We start from the raw sequence: 7159 nt of genomic DNA on the forward strand, positions 1-7159 counted from the left end.
TTGTGGCTACTAGATACTTTTACTTTTCCTACTTAAGTGGCAGAAAGAAATTACTTTTTTCTGTACTTCAGTTAGCCAAAAACATTTGGGAGCCTTCAAAAATGCCTAGATATGGCTAACATGCATAACATACATAATACTCTGACCTCCTATTTTCTCCCACAACAACTCTGTGAGGTGGGTTAGGCTAAATAAGAGTGACTAGCCCAAGGTCACCCAGTTGGCTTTCATGTCTAAGCTGGGAATAGAACTCAAAGTCTCCTGGTGATTAGCCCAAAATCACCTAGTCAGCTTTCATGCCTAAGGTAGGACTGGAACTCACAGTCTGCTGGTTATTGGCCCAAAGTAATCTAACCAGCTTTCATGGCTAAGAAGGAACTAGAGCTCACAGTCTTCTAGTTTCTAGGCCAGCACCTTTACCACTACACTAAACTGACTCTAATCAACCATAGTGGCTGGTATTCCCATTGTAGCATTTTTAGGCATGATCGCCTCTTAAGGGAGTCCATGAGTGATTGTCATGGCCAATGAAGACAGTCGATGGCTCCATACTATATATCCATCAGCTGTGCATCACTCACCAGCCTGAGTTAGGGTGGGATCTCCATTGAAGATCCAAGCAGGGAGAGGCAATCACGTAGGAGAAGACTTCCTTGTAAACACGTCTATTTAGCCAACTGAATGAAGAGAGTTATCTAACAACATGACAACGCAATGGAATTCCTGTTTGAATATTAGGGTAGGTGTTAGGCTTACAAGGATTGCTGGGCTGTGAGTCCATAGGAATCATGAGCTTGGCACGGGTTGCTCGTCGAGCTGCAAGGGAACGTTCCAATGTGGATATGCTACTTCCCACTTCTTCTGTGTCAGGAACTAAAAAGGGGGAAAAAAAAGCAAAGCTTAAATGCATGAGCATAAGATGAGTGGCTATATAAAGGCTTTAAATGAGTAAATAAAATTCAAATACAAGCTGTTTGGCTCCTTGCTCCCCAGTCAGAGGAAAGATAAATGGACATGTTTTGTCATAGCTTCCAATTTTAAAAAAAAGTGGGGGACTCAATCAACATCCCATCTTAATAGTAACACAGAAAATATTAAGGGCCACTTTGGAATCAAATGAATTGCTTCTCAATTGACTTTGAATGCTAATTCCTCCCTATAAATTTGTGTCACAGCTTAGTCATGTCTCCTTGTCGCTCCGATGGAAAATACTTTGCAGAAATGCTGATCATCTTTCAAAAGATATGGTTGGCAACTAGATTTCCTTATAGTTCGTGTAAGAAATCCACAGCAAGAATTATCATGTTTTCATATGCTAATTATTTGGTCCAGTCAGCATATGACATCCTGTGTGATTTTATTTATTTATTTATTTATTTATTTCAAGGCTAGGAACCAGGAGTCTGGGAGTTCTAGTCCTGCCTTAGCCATGAAAGCCAGCCACTCTCTCAGCCTGCAATGTCAGGCTCAGATGACAAATCAAATCAAATCCTGTTCCTACCAATGGATCAACACTCAGTTGATCTGAAGAAAAAAAAAAAAGAACCCTGCACTTGTGGGAAAATTCTAGGAAGAAAAGAAAAAGTCCCCCATCTTGTGGCACACAACTCTGAGTTGCTAACAACAGTGATAAAAAGTGGATAATAAAAATAAATACAAAATGAAAAGAAAGAAAAATAAATCAGAGGCCCAGACTGTATGTATACCAATTCTCTTAATCCCAAGGTTTCAATATTATTCTCCCAATGTTTGACCTTCATCAATTAATGGAGGGCTAAGATTGGGACAACTTGCCATGGCCGACTCATCCTGGCTGTCTCACTGGGGTTGATTCACTCCCAGCGGACTTGCCAAGGTCAACTTGCCACGGGACAACTCGCCACGGCCAACGGACCGTGGGATAACACAAGAGAGAGACGAGTAGAATTGCAGCTTACCCCAGTCTTGAGAATTTCTAACTTGAGAAGGTTTAAACCTAAAGCAAGACAAGGCCTGGTGCAAGAGACCTGGAGCATGCCCACTATACCAAACTTTAATTGTAAGATTGGGTTTGGCTAGTCTAGAGGAAATAAGGACTGGGGGGGGGGGACACATGATAGCACATTCCAGTATTTGAGAGGCTGCCACAAAGAGGAGGAGGGGGTCAACATATTTTCCAAAGCACAAGAGGGCAGGACAAGAAACAATGGATGGAAACTAACCCAGGAGAGAAGCAACCTAGAATAAGGGAGATACTTCCTAACAGTGAGGACAATTAACCAGTAGAACAGCTTGCCTCCAGAAGTTCTGGGTGCTTTATCACTGGAGGTTTTTAAGAAGGCATTCACTTATCTGAAATGGTATAGGGCCTCCTGCTTGAGCAGGGGGTTGGACTAGAAGACCTCCAAGGTCCCTTCCATCTCTATTCTGTTCTGATGCTAATCTATTTGAATGGGCAGATACCTTCAGGAGAGCATTTAAAAGGCAATATATAATCTCCAGTTTCTCAAGATCAACTGTTGTACAAATGAATCCTGATAACTTAAGCAGTACATTCAGGAATAAAATCTTAGGGTATCATATTTCAAAATTTTAATATTTTTTAGTATAATTTCAAATCAAACGCTAAGGCCAGAATTGCAAGGTCTGTGGTTGAAAATTTGGCAGACTGATAATATAAAATGAGAAGCTTTAGTGCCACACATGAACAAGTATAAATATCTGGAATTACACATTTGCTATACACATTATTATCTATATTAAACCCTGATATAAACAAACCTGTTTATATCTGCAATAGCAATTACTGGTTTTATGAGCATTAGTATTGCAGAAGAAAATCTGCTTGTAATTGTTTACTATTCAAGAGTTTTGCTTTAGCCTTTGAGTTGCATTAACACTTGTTGCCCTCTCTGTAGATTTCAAATCTAATTTTTACTAATGATTATGAAAAACAAATGTGTTATCTGAAATATCTGAGATCCAGTTAAATGTAATCCTAGGTAGGAAAAAAATTGCTTATCCAACCAGAATCCAAAGCTTGAGATCTTAATTCATGAAAAGATGCCAGTCAAGTACCCTGACTGAGATCCATGATGCCACACACAAACCTACATTTTACTCACAAAGTTGTTAGGAGGAACAGAGGAAGAGGGCCATCATCAACCTGTGATGCTTCTGAACTTCTGATATACAGTATCTGTTTGGCCAGTGTGACAGATGGGCTGGAATGGTCTTTCATCTGAACCAGTCTCAGGACTAGTCTAGATTCTTACAGAACTGGGATAGGCAAACTTGGCTCTTTTATGACTCGTGGACTTCAACTCCCAGAATTCCTGAGCCAGCATGGAAGTCCACGAGTCATAAAAGAGCCAAGGTTGCCTATCCTTGTCTATAATATCCTATTTCCGCAATGCCCAAGGTCAGGGCAACTATGCACCTTATAGTAATTTGTATCTTGGGATCTTGAGGTGGCAGTGATCAAGTAAAATTTAAAGAATAATCGGATATTATCTTAATCAGAGATTAGAATGACCCTGGTTGGCCTTTCATAAGGCTTTAAAAACCTGGCTATCTATCCGGACTTGGGACTCAGAATGTGCTAAAGATTTAAGCCCCCTTTCTTGGCTTAAATGCTAGTTGGTTAACTATGTACTTATTGTTTGGATGTTTTTATTGTTTTTTATTGTTTTAATGGTTTTATAGTTTTAGAATTGTAAGCCGCCTAGAGTCACTTGGCTGAGTTGGGTGGCTATAGAAACTGAATAAGAAAATAAGTAAAAATAATAAAAGTGTATAAGAGGTTGTGTGAATAAGTGTGTTTAAATAAGGGAGTGTATGCATGCTTGAATGATGTTTATTAATGAGGTTGGGTGGGGAGATAAACATGGTGCTGGCAGTATCAGCAGTAACTCATTGGTGGGATTCAGCCAGTTTGCACCACTTCGGCAGAACCGGTAGCTAATTTTTTATTGCCCAGGCCCAGAATGGACTTCCGGAAGTGGCATCCATACAGAGAACCGGTTGTTCACATATTTGAATCCCACCAATGCGGTGACTCCATCCAGTTGGGCTACGGCTTTAACCATGGTTGGCAGAAAGCCTCAATTGTTCTTAGGTTGAAAAAAGCTATCAATCCTTTCATTCTAGAGAAACACAAGAACTTACAAAATACAGAGACATTAAACACAATACAAAACATATCTAGAGACTAATCAATAGGCCATTGTCAACCACAAAATCTTATGAATCAATGTCTTGTAGAATTTTCCCTCTACCATGTGTTGCTAGCAAGATTAGTAAAATCTTACTTGCCATCAAACATATACGGGACTGGTATACTTGACATCAAAAACATCACACAGACTATATTTTGTCTCATCTGACCACTATGTGGGGCAGATGAATCTAAACCAGGGGTAGGCAACCTTGGCTCTTTTATGACTCGTGGACTTCAACTCCCAGAATTCCTGAGCCAGCTATGCTATGCTGGTTCAGGAATTCTGGGAGTTGAAGTCCACGAGTCATAAAAGAGCCAAGGTTGCCTACCCCTGACCTAAATTGATGCTTAAGTTGTGTTTTTCACACAATGCCTACAGCATCTCCTCTTGATACACACCTCTGGATGAAGTGCCATAATTGCTTCTCATGTGATTTTTTTCACTGGAATTCATTAGGGATTTTACATATGGTAAGAAGCAATATTACCAGATTGTGGGGCACTTTTGCTGCCCATCTGAGTTTCAGATTGGCTGTGGCTGCCTGGAGTGATTTCTTGACAGCTCTTGATTGGTGAGACTCTTCCTGGTGGCTCAGAGCCTGATGGCTTTTCAATGTTCTTCATTTCCATCTCTTCATGGTGTATCCAAAGATCTGGAGGTCTCAAGTCTTTCTGGCTGCCCTTTCTTTTGCCAGCACTATGAGTAGCACGCTTTCTGTTGGGAAGAGGAAGAAGTTAGAAGTGAAAAGTCCAGCTCTAAATTTCATACATATTATGTTATTTCTGCATAGTTCTCAAAGGATGTAGCAAAGCAGGGGTCCCCAACTACTGGTCTGTGAGCTGTTCAGAACCAGACTGTTTGAAGTGGCAGGAGAACATACATATGCACAAACATCCCTACTTGCATGAGCAGCAGGTGAGTGCATGCATGTGCCAGCTGCTCACATGGAAACATCCCTTCTCTCCCCCCTCCCCGCCAGTCTGCAAGGCTGGAAAGGTTGGGGAACTCTGTAATAAAGGACTGATTAAATCTATTTGTTTTATCTGAGTATGATTTCAGTCTGAATTGATCAAGAAAAATTGATCAAGTTTTATCCTGTCTTGGGGAAGGACATTCACCCATGTTATGATCCCCAAATGGCTGTGATCCCAAATTTACTGTAAAGGCAATTCATCCTGTGGATTATTCCCATCAACACCAGTTGCTCAAATAAGATGCCAGTTGGGAGGAAAAGACAAATGTTAAGACTTGTGCAAATGACTGAGATTCTTAGATGTCTTATGCAGCTGTATCACAACAAAATAATTCAATCACTGCTCTGGGCATAATCACTAGGGATAAAAGGAATCTATGAATCTTTTAGGTTGCATGGAGAAATTTAATCAAAATGGTTCTGTATGGTACATCATTCTGCATGTTAGTTGTCTAATATGGGGAAGATGTTCCAGGCAGAAATACAACCAAGCATTAAGAGAAGCATATAGGATAATTCAGGTAGTTCTCAACTTACAACCATTTATTTAGCGACTGTTCAAAGTTACCACAGCACTGAAAAAAATGACTTACAACGTGTCCTTGAACTTCCACCCATGGCAGCATCTTCACAGTCACTTGATCAAAATTTGAGTGCTTGGCAACTGTGAGGTATTTATGACAGTTGCAGTGCCCCAGGGTCATATGATCACTGTTTGTGACCTTCCCAGCCAGCTTCGGACAAGCAAATCCAATGGGGGAAGCTGCATTTGCTTAATGACCATGTGATGCACTTAGCAACAGTAGTGATTTGCTTAATGATCATGAGGAAAAAAAGGCTGTAAAATTGGATGCAACTCATTTAATAAATGCTTTGCTTAGCAACAGAAATATTGGTCCCAATCTGATCCTAAGCTGTTGTTGTTAGTTGCGAAGTCGTGTCCGACCCATCGTGACCCCATGGATAATGTTCCTACAGGCGTTCCTGTACCATCTTCTGGAGTCCATTTAAGCTCACGCCTACTGCTTCAGTGACTCCATCCAGCCACCTCATTCTCTGTTGTCTCATTCTTCTATTGCCCTCAATCTTTCCTAGCATTAGACTCTTCTCCACTGAGTCCTTCCTTCTCATTAGGTGGCCAAAGTACTTGAGTTTCAACTTCAGGATCTGGCCTTCTAAAGAGCAATCGGGGTTGATCTCTTCTAAGACTGACCGGTTTGAACGCCTTGTAGTCCAAGGGACTCTCAGGAGTCTTCTCCAGCACCATAGTTCAAAGGCCTCAATTCTTTGGTGCTCAGACTACTCAAATTCCAGGCTTCTATAAAACCACTTGATACATTGCATAGTCTTTAAGCTATGAAACTACATGGCTACCCAGAGCTACCAACCCTCCTCCCCCTCCTTTTTTAATATTATGGGCATCAGCTTTCCAAATCAATAAGTATCCAAACAGTTATAAAACCAGTGGAGATGTAGGCATTATTTGGCATATTTCAAAAATAAAGCCAATGATCCTCAACTTGTCTCAGGCTGATAGGCATGTTTGGAATTTTGAGAACATGTCAAAGGTACAAGATGGTTGATGGAATGGCTTGTCCATTATCAATTATAAAACACCAGCTTGCTCAAATATAAATGCAGCTTCCCCACATGCATGAACGCACAGATATATATTACATGTACACTCTAATTATTCATTTAACTATCTAGTTAAAGGGAAGTAAAGCAGGAAATCTGATGGACACCAAGAAAAAGGTTTAAGAGCAAATGGTTCTTCCTGGTGTTGGAGACCCCAGGACCCTCTATTTAGTAGAAAGAATGTTTTCAGATAATGAGTTCCTGAGTCTTGGAAATAAAGCTGTTCCATTGAGATCAAAGCAGTTGACCTGAAGCTGTTGAGAGAGGCAGAGAAGTATGTGAACTAGATGTAGGAAAATGATAGTAGCATCCCACTGCCAAGTGAAAATTCCTCTGCTACCATAGCCAA

This window comes from Protobothrops mucrosquamatus, unplaced genomic scaffold (genome assembly GCF_001527695.2).
Source record: "Protobothrops mucrosquamatus isolate PMUCROS unplaced genomic scaffold, P.Mucros_1.0 scaffold1388, whole genome shotgun sequence".
Taxonomy (NCBI): Eukaryota; Metazoa; Chordata; class Lepidosauria; order Squamata; family Viperidae; genus Protobothrops; species Protobothrops mucrosquamatus.